At 47.7% G+C, this 22,732-nt stretch overlaps 1 long non-coding RNA gene across 1 annotated transcript in view; it reads left to right on the plus strand.

Moving 5' to 3' along the window:
* The window catches only part of LOC116496588, a 57,271-nt gene that overhangs the window by 12,922 nt on the left and 21,617 nt on the right, over positions 1 to 22,732 (plus strand). Inside the window, exon 2 of the long non-coding RNA XR_004254032.1 lies at positions 3,920 to 4,017. This is a non-coding gene — a long non-coding RNA (uncharacterized LOC116496588). The remainder of the gene's footprint in view (positions 1 to 3,919; positions 4,018 to 22,732) is intronic.

Raw genomic sequence — 22,732 nt, forward strand, 5'->3', positions numbered from 1 at the left:
TAGGTCAGATCTAGAGCCACCTCATGGCCACATACAGACCAAAAGAAACCTGGAAGAATCAAAACCAGGGCAGTTACTCTGGATTTACACCCAAGTGAATCAAAGCCGAATCTTGCCCTTATTTTTTGCGAAAACAAAACAGAAATGTGAGTGCTCTGAAGCACGTTCATGATACAGATTTGTTTTTCTTAACAACTGTGAAACGAACTAGCTTAGAGCTTGTGCCAAATTTGGCTGAACTGCTGCCAAGTCTAGTGTACTGATTTGTATGGCAACATTGGCAAGTGAAGCTAAGGTTTACATTGACTGCTATATTACACATTTATACAAGATCAGGGAAGTGGTTCCAATTACCTCGTGTTCTGCTGTGTGACCACAGCCAGTCTGAGGGAACAGTCATCTTTTAATGAGCTCATAATGAAACGCTTGGGCTGAGATTTAAAAGCCATTTAAGGGGCATACAGTGTGTTATGGCCTTTTATCAAAGCTACCGTGAGCACGACATGTTAGGAACCATTCTGGTGGTGGGAATTAAGCCATTGCTTTTACGGGTAAGTATAGTCACAGCTATTTCCTGCGCATTCCAGGGACGGAGCAGTTGGCTTGCCAATTTGCTCTTGACATATTTACAGACGGAGAAGCCACCTCTGGACTAGTTTTTGCAAACATCATGTTCCATTATGAAAATGTTCCCAAGGCTGAGGGTGAAGAGTCTGGCTCAGAATATCTCCATCTCCAGACAGTGTGGGCCCGTGTCTGATCTCAGCTCTGCTGGGGAAAGTCTGAAGTAATTCCATTAACTTTCCGGCATGTGTTGTGGACTGGCAGCGGAGTAGCTAAGGTTAAAGCCTGACCTTCAGTCTTCAGTAGGTCCGAAGTGGACTAAATTCCTGGATTTTATTTTCTTTATTTTCTAAGCAGGAAATAGTCCCACGGAGTCCTTTTATAGGATCTACTTTCTCAACAGCGAGAGTCTGGAAACTGTAAGGACATCCACTAGCATCCAAATTCCACAATTAATGATGCATTCCCAGAGTGGAGAGGGATCGCTGTAGCTGCCAACAAGGGCTGGAGATTGAGCACTTCGCAAGCGGTATAGCAGAGCAGGCTCTGAAAACAGCTCCAGCAGTGTTTGGGTGTGAAAAATGACCAAAAAGGATGCTCAGTTCTGACATCAGCAAAGCTTTTAAGTCCATTCATAAATCCTGGCACTGAAGCTCATGCTTACGTGTTATACTGGGCAGAGCTGGCCTGATGAGTTTAGGCTTGGTTTAGGTAAAATCACAGCTAAGAGGCAAAGGAATGAAAATTGGGCCAAGAGCTACCTTTTGGTAGGGCCCTGGAAGGTGATGGGAAAATTCTCCCTGCCCTTCATGAGTCTTAAACGAGACCATGGTCACTGTGAGGGCTGGGGTGAGCTGGAACCGATGGGACCACGAATAACCTCTCTGGAAGAATGCTTACACTGGTATCACGGTCCTGCCACTTGGGAGCCAGAATGGACGATTTTTAGGTTGCTACCAAATGGTGCTTGCATCTGAGCGGGGGCAGTGTCTCTGCTAAACATCTCTCCAGAATAAAATTTTTATGACCGAGCTCTAATCTCTCAGAAAAAAAGAGTTATAGGAAAAGTGCTAAACTCCTAACACAACCCTAAACACAGACCACGTTGCTTTACTAAAAAAGGAGACTTTTATTAACCGTAGTCATGAGCAGGCAGCACAGATGTTATAATGCTGTGGTGTTCAGGTTGAGTTTTGCAACAGGTAGATAGATTTCCTGGCACTGAAGGTTGACAGCCTGGTTTGCAAAATTACTAAGCTGTGTTCTGCTTGCTCTTACATGTACGCTGCCAGTGTTGAAAAATGGTAGATGTCAACAGGGCAGGAGCTGGCCCGTTGTCTTTGTTTGCTGTGTGTGTGTCATCAGGTATAAACGCCCATTCACATCGGCTATAAATGCCTGTTACCTTATTAGCAGCAAAGAAGACACAGTAACGTGGTGGAACTCTCTTATTGTAGAAAATAGGCCTGAAAGAAAGCCTGGCAGGTCTCATCTGCTCAATCAACTGACTAAAGGGAAGTTAAGAGCCTGAGTGTGCTCCCTGGGCAAAGCCTTCCCTGCCAGGGCTGGCAGCAGAGCGCTGCCTCGCTCGGGTGCTGCAGGCTGGGCACAGTGTGGCCAGCACAAAAAGCCCTTGGACCAGCCATGGGGCTGGGCTGTGAGGTGACAAAGGGAGTTAGCCCTGTTTGTAGTGAGCTCTGCTATAACACATCCCCTGCTGAAATCAGTGGGTGTTTGCCACTGGCTTTGTGACAAGCCAAAACGGGTCCAGAACGAGCTTGCCCTGGGAAAGGGAAGACTCTGAGACAGATCCTGTCCTGAGCCCATGGAAGTGGTGGGCTTTGGTGTGGTTCGGATGAAGCCTTCCCACAGGACAGCGCCGGCAAGTGCATCCCGTGTGTGTGAGGGCAAGGTGCCTTCTGCTGGTTTCATTGCCTCCATCAGTCGTGGCAGGGCTGAGATCCCGGAGCGCCTCTCGTCCTGCTCAAGTGGGGCAGATGCTGCAGGGGGTCAGGGCGAGCAGCGGGGCAGCAGTGGCTGCGAGCACGACCTGAGCTGATGTGTGGAGCAGTGAGGGTCCTGCCTGCAGCCCTCAGCTGCTGCTCTGAGGCCAGAAGGAAAGGGGAAATGGCCAACCTGGAGTGTCCCGGCAGGTAAATGGTCAGAGCTGCCTTCTCTTCTACCTCGAGCACCAGGCTGCCTTCCCGGGGTCAGATATGATGCCCAAACCCAGCTGTCAGGGATGGGAATCTTGGAACAAGTGGAATTTATTTCCAGGGGTCTCCTGTGTCAGCCCACTATGAGGAGATTTTTATTGCTGGGCATCTGGATCCCTGTGGGTCTGTGCTGTCGTCTGATGCAGGAAAATATCTGAAATGCAGCAAAATCTAGTGATTGGGTAAGAACCATGGGAGCCGATTCATGGCATCTTGTGATTTAAATAAACTGCTCTCTGCATATCACTTCCAAGTGTATTGCACAGGGATGCCTCAGAGGTGTTGAACCTCTGTTGCCACAGCTCACAGACGACTTTCTCAAACACCAGAGCAATCGTCTCACTGGCTTCTTGAAGTTGCTAAGTACCGACTATTTCTCTGCATGTGTTACATGTTCAAAATGCAGCAAGGCTGCAGATGTGACTCAGGTCATGAGTCAAAGAAAGAGTGGGATTTTTAATTAAGTCTGCAAGTTTTCTTTAAGGCTGACAATACATCTGAGAATTTGACATTTATTTATGAATGCATTCCAGATTTGCACACTGCATATCAAAACCTAGGACAAGCCTAGCGCAGGGTGGGGTAGTGTGCTGAGATACTGTATCTGACTTGCCCTCCTGCCCGCAAGTGAAATTCTTTCCATCTGAGTCCCAGCGAGGTGGTGCTGGGAGAAGCAGAGCCCTTGGCAGATGATCATCTTGTCCCTGCTCCTGCCCTGAGCCAACCATGAGAGTTCACTTTGTTTGCATCCACTTCTGCCTCCCCGCTGGCACCCCGGCTCCCTGTGAGGGTGGTGTCTCCCAGGGCGGGGAACTTGCCATCCTGCTTTTCCTTTCCACTTGTGCAGTAGGAATGGGCCCCTGGGATCAAACAGGACTCCTTCCTAGGTGGCTGTCTTCACAGCCGAGCCCCACACCGTGTCCTAACACAGCTCCTTTACTTCCCACATGTCGGTGTGATGTAGCAGAAGGGGGGGCAGATCCTGCTCCCAGGCTGGCAGCCTGACACCCTCAGCCATCCCAGGGGCTCAGGGTCCCCCGGCAATCTGTACGAGGCAGTTTTGTGTCCCAGGGCAAAGCTTCTAACCAAGGTGTTGCTGATGAATAAGCAGAAAGTAGGAATGACTCTCTTCTCCCCAGGGCGGCGCTGACACTGCAAGCTGAGAGGAGCATCAAACTCATCCGCTGGGTTACTGGAGTGAGAGGCTTGGAGTCTGAATCCACTGAGCTCAGGTCTGGTGAGTAAGTAGGCAGTGTTTAAAGATGGCAATCACTTTGATGGCCTTATCTGCTCTTTGAAGCCAAGGAGCCACTCCCTGCCCCGTACACACGTGATAAGCTCAATCAGATTCCTCATATCTTCTCTGCGAAAATAAGGGGCTGAGTTGACTCAGCTGGGACCGGAGCCTGTGACTCTGAGTGTGGGTGTGCTGTGCTTTTCCCACATACGTGCCGAGTGGCTGGCATCGGCACGGCACGGCCAGGCTGGCGTCTGCACCAAGGGCAGCCCTGGCAGTGCAAAAACTGATGCCAAGTGTGTGGTGACCTCCATTCAGGGCAAAAGGTGGTCAGTAACTCAGGAGGACGTCTCCTCCAGATATCACGTGTGGCTTTCAGGTGCCTGTGCTGCAACAGGACTTTGCCCTCGAGCTGTGGGCACAGCTGGCTCAGGGGTGTCGAGCCATTCCTCGTGGGCTTCCCGCAGGTGGGACGTGGGGAAGAGACAGAGCTGGGCTGCAGCCAGGCGGCCAGAAACGTCAGGGGCAACAAAGCAGAGAATCTTAGTTATAAAGCAACTGAAAATTTTTCTTCCCTCCCCCTCACATTTTTTAACAAGCTTCCTTTACCACTAGGAATTTCATCCTAGAGAAAGCTGGCAAAGGTCTGAGAAGCAGCATACACCTCCACCACACTGGGACAGGGCTAGGAGAGGGCTTACTGTGAAAGGAAGGCCAGCAAGAGATTGCCTTGTCAGCTGAATTGATTAAGTCTTTCTAACAGTTTAGTTAATGGAGCAACAGCGCTTTACAATAGCTACAGCTTGGCAGGCACTTAGGTATTTCTAAGATATTTTATTTGACAGTAAAAAAACCACCTAGGATAGCAAGGTTTGGTTTGCATGTAAATGGGGAGAATTGGGAATTGTAGCGAGGGAACAGCGCACGGGGTGATCCATCAGCCAGCACAGGGACAGCTTCAAATCAGTAAACATGTCATGTTAAACTCGCTGTGGCAGCGCCTGATCTCATGTTAAATGATATAATAACAATGTACTAGAAGTCCTAATAGCAGTAGATGGCTTTTTTTGACCCAAAGAATGTACATTACACCTTGAGGCAAAGAAAAAAAAAAAAAGACGAGAAAAAGAGAAGAGAGAAAAAGAAAAAAAAAGTTCTGTGTTTGTAAATGCTGATTTGGAGCCAAAGGATTTCATGTCAAAAGTCTCTCAGATCCCTATAGTAATTGCAAGCAACACACACAAGATCTGAGCTGAAATAATTCCAGTGCTGAAATTCAATCCATTTTGGGTCAAGAAGCCAGTGGGGAAATGTTGTCTCTGACAAAAAGACAGGTGAAGCTAGTTTAGAGCAGATACAAAAACTGACTTGGAGCTGCAAAATGCAGCTGTCAGAAGAGTGTTTCACTTACAAGGCTAAAATGCAATTAGGGCCTGATTCAGCTCTTGTCAGAACTGCTGGAGGCACTTCCCCCGGTGCTGGGGGTGCTGAGTCACCAGCGGCTGCTGAGTCACCAGCGGCCAGTTGCAGGCAGGGCTGTCACACGCCCCAACTGAAGGCAGCTCTGGTGCAGCTGGGAATATGAGCTTAATTTTACATACAGTGTAATTCGGTTTTTGTCGTTACCTTGCCTGCAGCAGCACTGTGCATAATAGAGTCACCTGAGAAGCGATGCAGTGAATGTTTCATAAAAATACTTTCTGAAGTGACAATTGCTTTTGTCCCTAAAATACATGGAAGCATTTAAAAAATGCTTCCTTGACTTCCTCTCCCACTTTCTGTAGCAGAAATGGGAAAAACAAAAACAAAAACAAAAACAACACATACACATGAAAGTAAAAGAAAAAAAGCTGCTTATTCAGAACAAAAAGCAAGCTTACTGGCAGTTGCTTTTCAACAGTGAATAACCAGGGAATCTCAGGGACCTGAAAATAGCCATCTTTTAGAAAAAATAAAGAGAATTGTAAATAGGACAGAAATTCCAACCAGTCTCCGGAGAGTAGGAGAAAATTGCCAGGGCAGTCCAGAGAGGAGGAAAAGATGAGTTTAGCATTCACTAAATGGACACTCATTTAATGCAAAACTTCTTGAGGATGGGACCTGCCAAGAAAACCTCAGTTTCAGCAGCCCAGGAGCACACTAAGCTGGGGCGTGAACGCCTCCTCTGTGCTGGCGTGATTTAATGTATGGACAGGAGGTGCTGGGTGCTTGTTTTGGAGCAGCTGGGTGCCCCACGAGGGCTGTTTTTGAGTCCATCAGCAGCAGGTGCTGCCGCTTGAGAGAAATAAATGCTAATGCAGATGAAATAACCTGGGGCCTGAAATGCCCCTGGGTGGTACCTGCCATGACCATTCCCAGCTGTGCAGAGGGGTATGAAACAGTCAGAAATTAGCATCATTTTGGCTAGGGTTAGGTGATAGCACAGGGTGAGCAACAGCGCAGGGTGATGTCTAAAGTTTGGTTTAAGGAATTAAAGGCCCTGACACTTCCAGTGCCAGAGGCCTCTGCCAGAGGAGTGTTTTTCTCCTCTTCTCTAGCTCCCAGTGTGCTCACTAAGTTCAGAGCATGTGTAAATTCTTTTACCTGTGCAACTTCCCCAGCCAGGGCCATCAGAGATCTGCGGGACAGGCTAGAGGCAGGCGTGCTGTCACTTCCAGGCTCTGGTCGGAAGCAGCTAACCACAGCTCTGCTCCGGAGAGCCAGCCCCGTTCTTGTTCGCTTGTAGAGGAAGTGCCAAGCAAAACAAATAGTACTTGAGGTTAAAAGGCTCAAAGTCTGTTAGCATCACAAAACCCAATCTCTGCATCTACTTCTGCCATTCCAAAATCATGACAGAGAGCAGCAAGTATCAGGAGGTCACAGAGATAAGCAGGACCCAGCTGACGCAACGCTGAGCCTGATGGAGGAGCTGTTATTGAAGAGCCGGTGCAGAGTGGACACATTTTCCTCCCCTTCTGTTTGTGCTGCTCCAGACAACAGTTTACTGACAACTGATGACTTTTAATCGTAAAACCAATGGACCGGGACCCAGGATAGCCTGTAACAACCTAATATTGGATGTTGATACTAGATGTATGGTGCACACTGAGAGTCACACAGCCTTGGGGGCCCTGCAGCAGACAGAAGAAGGGTCTCTACTCAGAGACTTCACTGCCTACATTAAGAGATGGTGTGACGCATACAGGAGGAAGCACAAGGTAACACTACTGTTCATACGATCAAGCAATTACTTGGGCTGACAATAAGCTCAGTTTGAAATGCAAACGTGTCTGATGTTCATCTACAAGGGCATGAACTACACACGGCAGGGCTGGACGGCAAGGGACTGGCTCTGAGACTGCAGCCGTCAGGCTGGGGCCATGCTGCAAATTCTGCCTGATTCAAAGAGATAAAAGAGGGCAGAAAAACATGTTTAGCGTCCATGCTGTGATACTTACGGGTGCTTGACAGTATTTATAGGTGCTGTGGTACTTGTAGGTGTAAATGACAGGTTTTACATCAAATGCTGAAGCTTGCGGCCTTTCCCCACAGATGCCATCAGTCCAGGTGCACACCATCAATGCCACGCACAGCTGGGAATGCGGAGCAGTTGGTGGTAGCAGATTTTGATCTGTAAATCCTCAATTTGTCCATTTCCACCTGTAGCATTTCTGCAGATCAGCCTGGCATGCCTTCAGTTCTGGTATTCACAAGTAGGCAGCCTGATCTCACCTGGAAATCTCACCTTGCCATCTGACGCGTTTTATCTCCATTCAGCTGATGCCTATCTTGTCATAAAATTTCCCATGGCTTATCAGCACTTGACAATTAGATGCTTAACATCCCACTTAATGCAAAACAGATTATACCCTGGGAATTAACAAAACAATAAAATGCCCTCAGGGGGAAAAAAGGGCAGATCGTAGGTATCTGCGTTAGCGCGTGAGTGTGTGCACACACACTCCTCTGCACAAATACACACAGACACTCACAAATACACACAAATACACACAGACACACACCTGTGGATCCGTGCCCGTCCCTCCCCCGCCGCCGGGCCCGGCCGGTTCGGTCCTTCTGAGGGCTGCGGGCCCCGGCCCGGGCTGGCCCCGCGGGGCGGCCGCCGCGCTCCCCCTGGCGGCCCGGCCCGGCCCCGCGCTGCGGGGGCTCCCCGCACCCAGCGAGGGCTCAGCCCGAGGCCTTTCCGCAGAGCCCCTCGCCTCCAGCCCGGTTGTTTTAACCTCGGGGCTCGCACGGGGCCGGGGCTGGAGCTTTCGGGCCCGGCTGAGGCAGGCAGGGTCGCCGCCATCGCCCCGCTGCGGGCGTCCCCTCAGCGCGTCGCTGGGCCCAACGCCTCAGTCCTGCCATCGGGCTTCCAGGGCAGGCTTTGTGTGCTCACAGGACCTGACCTCGGGTATGTAAAAATGATGAGGGGACAGAAGGGCTTGAGGGGTCAAAGCGGTTAGTGAAGATTTAAAAAATATGACAGAAAAACTTTTGAAAAACCATGCGGAGAGGGGCCGTGCTCAGAGCACCCGTCTGCCTGCAGACACCCTGGGTGCCCTTATGGGACATAAGGGCCTGGTTCTGGGCTCAGCGATCCAAGTGTGCTCCCCGTGGCTCAGGGTGGTGGCGTGGGGCCGCCCTGGCCTGCCCCCCGCGCTCCCTGTCACACACGGGCTGGAGCAGAGGCTGACGCTTCCCATGAGGAATGCTTGGGATGCTCGGTCTGCACATTGTTTGGTAAACGCTGGTCTTTTGGCTGCCTGCCCTCGGAGAAGAAGAAATTTCTGTTGCAGTCTGGTCACCCTTCCAATAACTGACTGAATGCAATAGTTCAGATCCTGACACACGGTGTGCGTTCATTTAACTGCTGATTTGTGCTGCAGCGGTGCTCTGCAGAGCCCAGGGGAGACAGCAGCACCATGATACCACACAGCTCACACACAGAAAGCCATTTGGGCCATAAAGTGTGTAAATATACATCAGGCAGACTTCTGTTACCTGCCTTCTGAAATAGGGGAATATGTCTGTCCAGTTGTGCTTCACAAAAGGTCAGTACCATTAACCCCATTTTACACAGGGGGAGACTGAGGAATTGAGCTTTTATCTGCAGTTGTCCAGCAGACCAGGAATAACCAACAAATCCTGCGAGTGCTGGCCCTGCTAGTGAGGTCCTAGTGCCACCTCCCAGATGAGGAACTTGGCTTGTCCCGTCCTCCACCACTGATTAACCTCTCTGAAGGCACTAAGACTTCGGTGACTTTTCCAAGGGCCGGGTTGGGCAATGGGTGAGGTCAGGAGCCCTGACCCACACATGCAGGCAGCTTCCCATGTGCTCCCTGCACAAGTCCTGGTGTGCTCCTGCTTTGTGCTGCATGTCATTTGCAGTTTTTAAAGCAGTAAGTGACTCTTAAAGCCAAACAAATGCCTGGCATTTGGCTGTGCCTGTGTTTTCCTGTGGCCAGGCTGACCTTTGTGAACACTACAGTCACAACTATGACAGGCAGCTCGCTTGAGCTCTCCCTTCGGGGAGCTGGGGAAGTTTTGTAATTGTTTGAAGAGCCAAGAAGTCTTTCTTCAGTCCCTGATTTTCCCTCAGCAACCAACTTTCCTTCTTGATTTCTCATCTCTTCACCTTTCCCTTCCATGTAACACCCAGCTGATAGTTGTTAGCGAAACAATCCTTTTATTGATGCAGATGCAATCAGCAGAAATGCCTAGCAGTTGCAGAGTTCAGCCCAACTCTGTGAAATCACCCATAAATGTGCTTCACTTCACTAGAACTGTTCTTGTGCTCAGTCTTAAGCATGTGCTTATGTCTTTTGCAAGTCCTTGGCCCTCTCAGTCCCAACTGGGTCATGCTGATTACCGAGTAATGGCAGGATGAGGGAGAGGCTCTCTTTGGGATCTCTGTGAAAGCATTTTTCTGAGCCTATGGTCAGTGGTCTGCTCTGATGGCAGATGAGTGCAATTTGTGGTTGTCCAATGAAGGAACAGAGCATGAAATCCCCTATTAAGGTTCTCTTAGATATGTCTGCAAAATCCTGAATAGTGATTAAAGTGCTCATGGCATGGCTGCTGCGTGATGTGCTGTTCTCATTGCTTGCAGCTCCTTGTCTGTGCCTCTTCAGCTGCTTTCTCTAACATGTTCTGTGCTTTACCAAGCTGCCATCATGCTCAAGCATTAAAAACAAAACAAACAAAACCCAGCTAGTGTCATAAAGTCATGATACGGGTTTATAAATGTAATAATCTTTAACTGGGATTTGCCTTCTCTGTTTCAGAGTGTGCTTGAGGTACTTTCTTATGCTTTGCCTTGCTACTGCGAGCATTAGACATGGTGTTCTCAGCACTAGGCATCGTGTTCTTTTGCAGTGGAGACAGGATGCTCACCTAATGGCTTGACATGGGGAATGAAATTATATTTATGTGGTTTGTCATTGCTATTGGTAAAATCCTATATAAGTTGTGGTTAAGGTCAGATCTGTTAAACAACTGAGAAGCACATAGGTACTGTAAGACATGTTTTAAGCCTGGGAACTGGCGTATTGCTCATACACATGGCTCACTTTAGTTGCATCTTCTGTGAGGCATGGCTGCTCCTTGCTGTGACCCGTACAGCACCTAGCACTCTGCATGTGGTTCACAGCACCTGCTGAAGGCCAGTAATGCTAATTAGTCCTAATAGCTTCTTTATTTCATACATCTTCTAGCTAGCTGGGACTGATCACAATAGGATGTCACTGAAACAAATAATTGAGACACAAGATAAAAACTGTTTGGTTGGAAGGAAAACATGCCAGGTTTCTGAATGGGCTGCCACAGAAATATCTATTTATCCAGTCCCAAAGTGAAGCACTGTTTCCACTGTCTCAGATCCTCTACACTGTAGCACTGAGCTCTTCCTCCACTTAGCACAGGAGCGTGTCCGAGCTGCTAATGTACCTCTATGTGTAAGTGACAGTCAGGTACTGTAATGCCAGATGGCTTCTCATGAGTTCAATATATAGCACTAGGGTTTGCCTACGTGACCCACGACAGGAGTGCTGAGGTTCTGTACCTGTCTGCCCAGTGTTATTATATTTCTGTCCCCACTTTACAATTACACTGGTTCTGAGCCTTGCACGCACTGAGGGCTGTGACGTACAGGCAAGTTACTAGAGCATAACAAGCTCCTGCCTGTCAGGTTCTTCACCATAATTGCCTTGTTCACGCTTCTACCCCCAGTAAATGCAATGTAGCTATCCCCCCCCCTCCTTTTTTTTTTTTTTTTGTGTGGAAGGGGAAAACTACCTTGGCTTACTTTGTATTTGCCAACGGGTGAGAACAAGCATGAAGACAGTTATTACAGAGCAGCTGATACCTGTTAACTTGAGTTATTCTTCCTGTTTCTAAAGCTACTTTGTGTGTCGGGGTCATGCTCATCGTTTAAGATACGAACTTGGTACCAAACAGGCAAACACTTTAATAGATCTCCTCATTACCTTCAAACCCCAAGGAACTGTCTCCATTGGATGAGCGTAATAGGTGTGCCTGGGGCTGTTCAAGCTAGGGCAAGATATCACAGGCAGCAAAGAATCAACATAGGAATATTAACAATACATTATTTTGCTGGTGCAGTTTTCCCATATGATTACAAGTGATGAGTGCTCCGTGGGAGTGAGGAAAAAAAGATTGGGCCCATACCGATAGACTGTACTCAGTTGTTCACAGTCATGCTCCATCCTTTACTGTTACTTCATTTGTTTGCTCTTATGTTACTGTATTCTATCCTGAAGGCTAACCACATATCATATATATTTAAAAGAACAGTAGTGTATAACTGGTGTAGATCTTAGGGTTTCTCTCCCAAAACATTATGATATTCCTGCTGAGAATATGAAGATAGAGGCTTTAATCCTTGGGAACAAAAGGGTGTGAGTAATCCCATTTCATTGCATGACCTGGAATCTCCACCCATATAAATACATCAAAGAGCAGCTATGATTTCACTCTTTGACACCCATCGGTTGAGGTTCTCACCGTGGGAAGCAAACAGCTCCTGTGGTTGGGCTGGACAGTGCCCACGAGGCTGGGTAGCATGGATGTTTTCAGCGTTCTTTGATCTTCCTGCTGGACCAAAATTATTCACATCTCCCCAGTGTTGCTGAAAACTTATCCAAGCACTCCAGGCAATTATTTTTAAATGTATGTGTGCTTTGGGCCAAGTCCACAAATCCTGACTCATGACTGACTCAGCCCTTACTTAAGCAAAACTCCACTCGATTTCATTAGGAACCGAGGCAGGACCTCGGGACTGAGCCCCCTGCCAACGGGAGCTGGCAGCAAGAGCTCAGCACCGGTTCGCGGAGCTGGTGCCCTTCCACAGCTCCCACTGCCTTCCCAGTGCCTCAATATCCACAGCACCTCTTGAGCCTTGTGTGGCAGCGATGTCTACAAGGGGAAAAGACCCGTCCTGCTCAACTGCACTACTCAACTCACCGTGTGCGTGATGGGGAACGAGGCTGGCTCGGTACTTTGTTGACTAAGAGCTCTCAGAGCTAATCCTAGCAAGCCGCTGTAGGGACTGCTGTGCCCCGCGTTAATCAGCAGATCGGACTAGATGGTCGTGATAGCCCAACCATCTGGCTGTAAAGTGTTGCACTGTGGATTGGTTGTAACTCATCGGAGTATTTCAGGTTTTTATGAATTAATTTCAAACAGTCAGCTCACCCTTGCGTGTTAGAGGCCAGGGTGGTTTGGGTACAGAAAGAAACTGGCTAATGGGAGTCCTGGGAAGAGCAATATAAAACACACAGGCAGCTCTGTGGGATATAAGCTGGTGCTAAATAAGCTCTGCAGGCGTTGAGCTCCGCTGTGTGCCGTGTCTCCCAGCTCTCCGGGCTCTGGGTGAGGGCAGTGCCTTGGTGCAGCGCTGGGCCTGACCTGGCTCCCTGCACTCCCGACTGCAGGAGTCAGCTCAGGTCTCGCCAGCCTTATTAGCTCTGGCTCAGTGCCGGCAATTCCTATTCAGGCTGGCTCCACGCAACATGCTTGGATGGCTGCGCCGTGCACATCCCAGCATGGGAGTGGTGTCCTGGTGTCAGGAATGTGGGACGGAGACACTGCGGCTGTCTGCTGAGAGCAGCACGGTCACATTCACACACGCGAAGAAGCTCTGCTGGAGCGAGCTGTCCTGCCTGGAGGCAGCCCGAGCGTCCATGTCCTCGTGTGGCCAGTCCCGAAGCCACCCAAGGGAGACTGCGACTGATAAAATACTAAAAAGCAGTTCTGAAGTATCCCTGCTGTCCACCACTCTCTGGAGAGCCTATTAAAACCCAGCCATTTTCTGCTCAGTGAGTGTGACTGCCAATATGTGGCTAAAGCAGCCCCCCAAATTAATGGCAATGTTATTTATTTACGTTTCATTTAAGCTTCTGCCATTGTGTTTTGCATGGCTGCACCTTGACAAATGGCCTGATCAGTTTTATTCCTAGCTCCAGCTAGAAATAACAGAGCTGCCGTGTGTATTAGTATCATCTGAGCTGGATTTTTGGCCTCGTCATAGGAGGAAGCATTTGCAGGACTGGGCTCAGCGCATTGGTCTGTCAGATGTTGCTGCACCCTTTGTTGCCCTTAACCATTTCTTTCATCCAAGTAAACAGGTCTGAGCTCCAGTGTGAGTAACTTACTGTTCTGTCTTTTGTAATGCTGCATTAATAGGCTTTGAAGAGATACATTTTCTGCCAACGTAAACACTTTCTTGAATGTAACAGAAATGAGTCCTTGCTTGCATTACTTTGCTGTGAACATTATGAAGGCTGTAAAGTAATCGTAAGTAGACGGCCACATCAGAATCTCCTTTAGACTACTCCAAGGCTTCCACAGTAGTGACTAAATGAGGGTCTCCTCTCAGAGTGCCTTTTTTCCCCCTTTTTTTCCTTCTTCTTTTTCTTTTCCTTTCTCTTTTTTTTTTCTTTTCTTTCTTTTTTGATGAAAGCTGGAAGCTGCATGGCCCAGTAATGTCCTCTGCTCTTCCCTCTCCCCATCCCACCCCAGACTTCCTGGGAGGACACATAGGAAGTGGCTGAGCACAGCTCATTTTTCTGCAGAGCACTTTGCCTGTGTGATGTTTCCAAAGGAGGTTTGAGATTTTTTAGGGGCTGCAAATTGCACAAAAGCTGAACACCCACGGGGCTCAGTCCTTTGTTCCCTGCCATCTCTGACGGGAGTCACAGCACTCACCTTGACCGCCACAGGAGCTGCTTTGTTGTATGGACTTGAGATCTAAAGCCCACCATAATCAGAAATGATCCTATTGACTCTGCAGGTGTTAAGCAAGCTCTGTGTTTTCTTCAAGGCCACCTGAGGCCCAGGCAGCAAGTACATTCAAATATAGGTGACTCTATGAAGAAATGTTGTAAATATCTTGTCTTCAGTATTTTCACATCAAATACAATTTTAGCACTGTAGTTGCAAAAAGATACAGGAGTCAGGAAAGTCACCAAGACCTAAGTCAGGACTAGGGAGAGAATGGTGAGTAAGGAAATCCTTCAGTGTTCGCTTTTCTGTTTTCACATTCCTGTGACTTGAATTCAAATCTGCCCCACACTGAAGAGCCTGGAAACAAGATCTTCAGGTCTTTCCTAGTTGTAATGAGAACACACCCATACAGAGTACATGAGGAGAATTAAAGGAAGGAGATTTGCAAAACCTCTTAAAACAGCAAGCTTCTTAATTTTCCTTTAGAATTCAAAGGAGCCGTCAGCCAAATATATTTAAGGACTGGAGCAGCTAAGCCCCAGCAGAGTGCATGGCTGGCTTGGTTTGCTCAGGCTTATCTGAATTTTGTCCTGTAAAAGCGTGAATTATTGACTCTCCCCTCTTCTCTGCTTTACAGTCCTCAGGTACCTGGAGGGCATCCCAGAAAAACAGGAGGTTGAGCCAGCCCTCTCAAATGCTCGTGTTTTCTAAGTGCTTTCTGAATCTGACTGGCTAAGCCCAAGTTTGAATATTTAAAGGTTTTCAAAAATCTCGTTTCACACCCCGCACCCCAAAACCCAAAGGCAGCAAAGCAGCAGAGTTCCCCGTAAACCTAGACCTTGGCAGGGGAGCGGCAGCCATCGCCTCAGCGATGCTGGGAGCCGGGAGGTGCCGCAAAGACGCGCTCTTATTCCTGCCTAGTGGTTTCCAGAAGCTGGGCTTTTATTGCTCTGGGTGAAATTTGCTCTGTGTGCAGAGAGAACCAACAAGGCTGACAGTGTAGCGGGACTGAATAATGCAGAGGCCTTTGCTCGCCCTGTTGCATAGGAATGATTCCCACATCCTTGGGGCACAGCAGCGCGAATCGGCTTTGAAGCGCCTGTGCAGCTGTATTGCAGTGAATTAGAAAAAATATCGCCAAGCATAAAAGACGTTTGGTGAGATGCTTTTCTCCCCCTATTGTTTATCTGGCTGCTCCATGCCTGAAATGGTGCGTTTGTCTTGCAGCCGCTGGAGTTAGCATGCAGTGCCTTGGGGGGGATATCCTGGGCTCTCATCCGCTTGGAGCTGCTGCCCCACCAGCAGCCTCCCTTCCACAGCATCTCCGCTCACTCCAGCACGATCCAGCCGGGCTGTGCTGGGCCCTCCAGTCCTCACCACTGCCCACGAAGGCCACAAAGCTGTCCCCAAAGCATTTTGCCCCATGCTCGGTTTGCTGTGCTTTTCACAGGGTCCTTTGCCCTCCAGCCTGCCCCATTTTCTTCTTTGTGTAGGACAGGGTTTAACACCCCACCTTGTAAAACCTTGAATTAAAAAACACAGTGTCTTAAAAGGCTTAAGTGGGATTAAGAAGCACAAACCTCTTACACGCAGAGCTAATACAAAGTAAGCTTTTCTAAATTACCAGTACGTGATGTATTAACAGGAGAGAGCTCCCCTATCACTCTCATCTCAGCTGGCGTGTTTGAAGGGATAGAATGGAAGTTGGGTTTACTGACTTCCACTGGGACTTGGGTGTTCAATGCCTTTCTGGTCTTCTGATGTTCCAGCCACAATTTCTGAAAACATTTACCACCCTTCCAGGCCAAAACCAGAACTGGTGCAGACAGGTGTAGTTTCAGTTGCTTCAGCAGATCTGTGCCAAGCTACAGCGACCACAAAACTGGAGGTGGCATTTGTCAGCAGGGAAGAGCAGAAGACCTTGACTAATTCAAGCCCTGTTGCCGACCTTCTGTGGAACTTTATCAGCAGCTCTGCTATCCCCCCAAGCCCAACTTTGGATAAGGATTATTTTATTACTCTTTTATGCAGAAGTTAGGCTAAGGGGTTACAGTCATGTGCCACTGAAATGTCAAATAACTGGCCCATAATATCACTTGCATTGCACAATTCAATGTGCAAAAAGCTTTCTTACCCCATGCATAGGAAACTCGGAGAAGAGGGGAAAGCACCTTTGTCTTTGTGCTCCTTCACTCCTTGCCCTCCCCCACATAGCCCCATTTAGAAGATATTTATTAGCGGGGGAAGTACAGTGAAATGTAGATCTTGGGAGCTGCATTGCTCTGTGAAGGAGCACCTTCCCCTGCATATGCAGGATCCCCATTGCACCTTTAAAGAATCACAACAAAGAAAAGGAGCTGACACACTGATTTTTGATCTGGAAAATGAAATCTGACATAACCAGTAGTTACATTTTTCTTATTCCCTGGTAGTTTGCCTAAAGGCAGCTTTTAAATAATTCCTGCTTTTCTCCTCCTGAGAAATAATCTATTTGCTTCTGAATTAATTAGGCAGCATCATGAAAAAGCTCCAGAGACTTTGAAAGCTGCTGATCTAACTTTTTAAAATATATAGTGGGCCTGATTCATAGGCCAACCAGCGGGAATTCTGCTCCTAACTTTGATGGGAACGGGAACAGGCCTTTTACGTGAGATGCTACTGAAAAAATAGCGTTCTCTGTAAGTAGTAAGAGATGCTACTCTTTCTGTCTGCCTTTCTGGCAGCTATGGCTGTAATATCTTGAGTCTTGTGGGACTGAGAGAGAATGTCCTTTCTTATTTCATCTTCCTTTGTACAAGTCAGTGTTAGTGTTTCTGTTGTTTGATGAGCAGATGTGTTCAGGAGTTGGGTGCTCTCTCTCCACCTCTGATGTCCAGTGGGTGACTGGTACGCAGGGCCTGGGCTGTAGTGCAAGGCCAGGGACATCAGAGGAGCTCTTGCGGGTGTAATAGATCATTTCAAGCCGGGCAGTGAGATGTCAGCTACTTTGGCACTTGCTAACTTAAATCAGCATCAACCTAGTAAAATGAGTTTTAACAATATCTCCTTTTCTGTTGATCTAGAAGATGAAAATAAATTCGTTTTGGACTCGTGAAAATAAGTGACTTTTTATGACCTGAAAAACAAAAAGACACTCATGCACTGAATGGAAAGTGTTTGTCCAAGTCTTTACAGGGTGATGTAAAAACTTTTATTTGATGGGGTAGAAGGAATGGATAGAAGAACTCATCTAGATGAGTTTCCAGGCTCATGAGTTCTTCATGAAGCTGGGCTTTATGGCCTTGATGGCCTCTCTCTCTCTCCTGTGTTTCTTTGTTCTTACATTCCTGACTCTACCTGTTGCCAGTGGCAATATCACCAACACAAGTCGGGACAAGGATTAGATCAAAAGGTACGTGAGGAACCGAAGATGGCTCTAAGTGAGATTTGGAGCTCAGATTAGGGGATCCAAACACCTGTATGTCTTTCAGGGTAGGTCTCTGTACAGCCAGCATTGTACTGGGGGGTTCACTCAAATAGCTCTAGGAGTATTCGTGGTCAGTGTGACATCTGGTGAAGTTGTCTCATGAAACCATACTGCGCTTCTGAGTGACACAGACCAGAAATGCCTGAATTTGCAGTATGGACCAGAGAAGAAAGACTCATTGCAGGGATCACCATGTCAAACCTCATTATTTAGCAGGGCTTTCTGCTAGCTTTTAGAGTATCAAAATGTGCTTACTGACACTTGTGTTGTTTAGAACTTGAAACAAAACTTTGCTGCACTCTCTCCTCTCCCTTTGTGTTCCCTGACTTCTGAACGTAGCCGTGCCTTCCAGCAGCTTGCGGGGCTCAGCCCAGGCGTGGGTTCACCCAGCTGCCGGGCTGCTCTGGCGGTGCCGCTTCGGGGAGTAAAAGAAGAGAGGAGTTTGTCATGAGAAAGCCCAGACTGCAAGCAGGAGCAAGGAATGTAGACCCAGTTTTATAATTAACAGTCTGATGAGCTCCAGCTCTCCCTTGCAAAATAAGAGATTTGTTGCCTTCTCTGTGAAGCCGTTGGGAGTTTGGAAGGTTCCTGGGAAGCCCAGCAATTTGGGAGGTGGGCTCAGGAGCTAACTCTAAAACCACGCCAGCTCATCTCCAGCAAATATCCTTATGGAAAGGAATGAAAAGCTGAAGGCCCAGAGAGCTGTTATCTGGTATGTCCTTTTGTCAGCTGGTGTCAGAAATTGTACTTGTATAATTTGCTATATATGTTTTATATGCTGTAGTTTTGTGAGCACAAATGACTTTTTCTAAGATGGAGAGGTCAGTTACTTGTATTCCTGGCATCAGCTTGGCCTTCCATGTCAGTCTGCCCTGGAAGGCTTTAAAAGTCACCGTGTTCTCCCTGCTCTCTATCAAGCCTGAATTTCCAGTCAGGAAAAAAGTGTTCTTGCGGGCAAAGTCCAAAGAGTTACAGCTTTATTTACAGTTTAGTGACCACCTACATGAGTGTAGCTCGTCACTAGCAGCGCCTTGGGCATGTTTCCACTTTATAGCTTCATGAGGCTGTTTACAGAGTTGTCAACAGAAGAAATAAAGGACCAGGCTGGAACTATGGTCCCATTAAAATCAGTGGCAAAACTCCCACAGACTTCAGTGGAGCAGCATTTCACTCAGTACTTCACGTGAGGAGCATGTGTTTTATTGTCACCTTGATCTCTGCTTGTTCAGCTTCTTTTTTTCAAAGCATACTTGGTCCGTGGGCAGCTTCATGGGCTCTGGCAGTACCTGAGGTACCTTTTCTGTACTGACAAATTGCAGGTCAGTCTGTCACGTCTGTCACTCTCTTTTCTGTCTTCAGGTCACTGCTTTCCATATGCCTCTTGGAACTTATTTTGCTTCCTTCTCTGTACTAACTATAGATTTGCAGTCATCCATGTAACCTGGAGACAAGGAAGCAGAAAGGATGTCTATGGACTTTTCCATGGCCACAAAAGTTGACCAGGATTTGAATTATGGATTGGGTCAGGTGCTGAAAGCAGTTGGCCTGCACTCATTCTGAACCAGCAGGTATGTGAGAATTCCCTAAGTTAACAAATCGTCTAGTTCATTGAATAAATGGATGCATCCTTCTGTTCCCTCCACACAGCAGCTTTCTTTGCCCTCCACCCAGCTAAGTTGTGAAATTCTGGGCAGATTGTATGTACATACACCGACCATGCCTCCTATATAAAGATACATATGCATACAGAAACCCCCCGCACAAGCATATACCTCACATGATACACGGGTTTGGTAATATTTCCAGCAATTAATCTCCCTGTTTCTGAGTTCGTACAGATTCCTGTCTAATCTCCAGAAAGATAATTTCTTTCTATATCCTGAGTGCCAGTGATATGCAAAGGCCAAATTGCATTGCATGCTGCCCTTTGGGAAGAGGCTCCTGCTTAAAAGCCTTCCAGGTCTTGGCTATCACAGGAGACTATATTTGGAAGGATGGGAAAGCAACACGAGAGGCACATGGAGCAAAAGCTGTGAGCATCAGCAGTTTACTACAAGTAAACAGTTTCACTTCTCTAGGTGTTGTGTTCACCAGTCCTGTAAACAGGATCCGAGTACAATAAGATCACAAACAGTAGCCCTAACCTATCCTGTTCCTTCGCAGCTGGGGTTATAAACTCCTAACAGGCTCATGCCAACTGTTCTGTTTCACCCCTCTGTGAGCCACCATTGAAATATTTGAGTTGTCCCTGCAGAACCTTTTGCTTTGCTGGAAACAAAAAAATCAACCTCACTTCCTGCTCTTGCAGGGATTTACAAAAGAAGGACTTTGTTGTCTGGACATTACAAATCACTCCAACACTGTCCTCCAACATTTTGGAGAAGAAGATATTTCTGTCCATTTCTTTTTATCCTGGTCATTGAGAGGCAGACAGTGCTGGCTGCTGTTTCTGCTGTCCTGTTTAGAAGAGAGCTGTGTGATCTGGAGACCAATGGTGCAGTCTTGTCTGATAGCATCGGCTTTCCCTGAATAATTGTGGACATTCCCACCTCTCCACTCATCCCTCCAAGCACCTTGGAGTCATAAATCGCAATGCTAGAGCAAATGGAGTCATGCTTGGGGAATGATCTCCCCGCTCAAGGTGAATCCTGATACCTGACGTGTGAGAAGACCAGGCACATGCTAAGAATTCCTTGCTAATTTAGGTTGCTAGTTCATCAAAAACATCCTCCCAAACACGCACAGGATGTATTAAGTTATGGTGTAGTAAGCGATCAGCTTGTCATACTGACATTTCTGCTCCTTGCCAGAAAGTCCTGGACTTCATTATCTTTCTCGAGAAATGAGATCTGTTAGTGTCACCCTGCAATAAATTCGTGTAACTGGAAACCTCTCCCCAGGCATACAAACATAGGAGGCCAACTGAGCATTGCTGTTCTCTGAAGACTGATATATAAATACATCCTGGACTGACTAACATCATCTCTTCCCCGTTTCTGGTCAAGTGAAGTCTTAGCTTCCTGATCTTGTTTCTTTCTCAAGCCTTGGTCCAGTAACATTTTGGCATAGGCACCCAGCGAGTTACGAACTGGGGCTTAGCTTTTCGGGGCTATCAAATGAGGAGATTTAATTGTGTGTAAGTTACTTTATGGTGTCACCTTGCCACTTAGGGTTCTACTTTGAAAGGCTCAGAAATGCCACCCAGCCTGCTGCGGCAGGGGAGGCTGGCAGGGGTGTCCCCGGCGTGGTGTCAGGACGCTGTCCCTGCACATGCTGTTGCCTTGGTGACTTACAGGCCCGAAATAAGAAGTACTTATAAATGAAACTTCCTGTGTGTGGTGATCCTGTCAGTAACACAGTAGATTAGTAGATGCCCAGAAAATCTGGAAGCTCTGAGCACTGTCATTGTCCCTGCACATGATCTCCAGCCTCTTCTGTTATGGCTTTTTTGCTCCTCAAAAAAAAAAGAAAAAGTCATAAGTCATTAGCATGTCTAAGAAGACAACTCAAGAGAAATCCTGTTTTCTTTTAGACAGTCCTGAAATGACACATTTTAACTTTTTTTTTCTAGTTTTCAAAAACACTGCCCTTTTAACCAGCTATTATTAAGGTGGTGACTGAATTATGAAAATCTAGCTTTGAATAAACAAAAGATTTTCATTGCATATTAAATAAAATTTGCCCTTTTGTCATGAGGAAATGCAACGACAGCTGTTATAAGAAGTCGTGGCAGAAGCACGGAGGACTCCCGTTAGCCATCAGTGCTGTATTTGAACCAAACAAGGAAACCGAACGTGGGCTGGAAGATGCACAGCAGCTCCCAAAGCACTGGCTTCCCACCAGATACAAAGGTTGGCAGGAACCACCAGAGTAGGTGGATGCCAGGGATGGTAAAACTCTTCCCATTCCTTACACTGTCCCCTCGAGTTCCCAGCAGCAGCACAGAGCAGCGCGATAGCTCCGGGTGCACAACGCACTGGTTGGTTTGGTGTCAGGAGAAATGAGGAGCGAAGTTACGCCACGCAGCCTGTGGCTAGGAGTCATTTTGGTAGGGCCGGGGAGGAGCATCCAGGCTGATCTCCTGCTGTTATTATTATGGGCCAACAATTTCTTGCTGAAACTAGTAGCAAGGACTCTCACGGTGCAATCATTTTCCATAGTCACTAACGCTAGCTTTAAAAGGCAATGCAATAGGTGATCGTTTACTGGGAACCAGATGCTCTCGAACTTTCTTAGGAGGCTAATTTTGAGGGGTGATTTCAAAATGTTTTGGGTAAATTTCAATGTTTGTTATAAGTATTCTTAAGGAAAATCAGGATAAATAGCCTACGGTGTTTGGCAGAGGTCATGCCGGTCCGTATTCTGTTTTATCTGGTTTCATACCAAGGCACTGGCCCACACAATTTTCTCTTATTTGCAGTCTTGGCTCATTAAGGCGATAATTTGATAAAGCAGGTTATTGTCTTTACCTTGGGGTATCTCTTCTAGGCTGATATATTGATGTTGTGGACAGACCTGTCAATATGCTCCTCTGTTCTCAGCAAGTGCTGCGGCACGTCCCCGCCGTGATTTATGGGCCCCACCTTGCGCACAGCCTGCCAGCCCCGGGCACCGCCTCTGCACATGGCAGAGGTGCTCAGGGTGTGTCCTGGGGAGAAAATGGGGATGGGGCACGCTGAAAGGATTGGGGAAAGTTTCTGAGAAGACCCTTGATGGCAGTGTATCCCTGACTCCTTTCATGAGCTGCTGGGAGCTTAGGGAGGAGCTCCTCAGAGGAAAAGCAACTGGTCGAGAGGTCACAGAGGTCCGTGAGGACATCCTGGATAAGTTTCCCTCAGCAAGAAGTCAAGACAATGCACAGAGAGTAGAGAGGAGTTATTCCACCCTGGCAGCAGGACAGGGGCTTGGCTGGCACCAAGCAGCTGCTTCGAGGCCCAGTTTGTTCCTCAAGTGCCTTGAAGGGACCCAAGGGGTGGCAACGGCTTCATCTGAGCCTACACAGGGTGTGCGTCCCCCTGCAGGGGC

This window comes from Aythya fuligula, chromosome 18 (genome assembly GCF_009819795.1).
Source record: "Aythya fuligula isolate bAytFul2 chromosome 18, bAytFul2.pri, whole genome shotgun sequence".
NCBI classification, from domain to species: Eukaryota; Metazoa; Chordata; class Aves; order Anseriformes; family Anatidae; genus Aythya; species Aythya fuligula.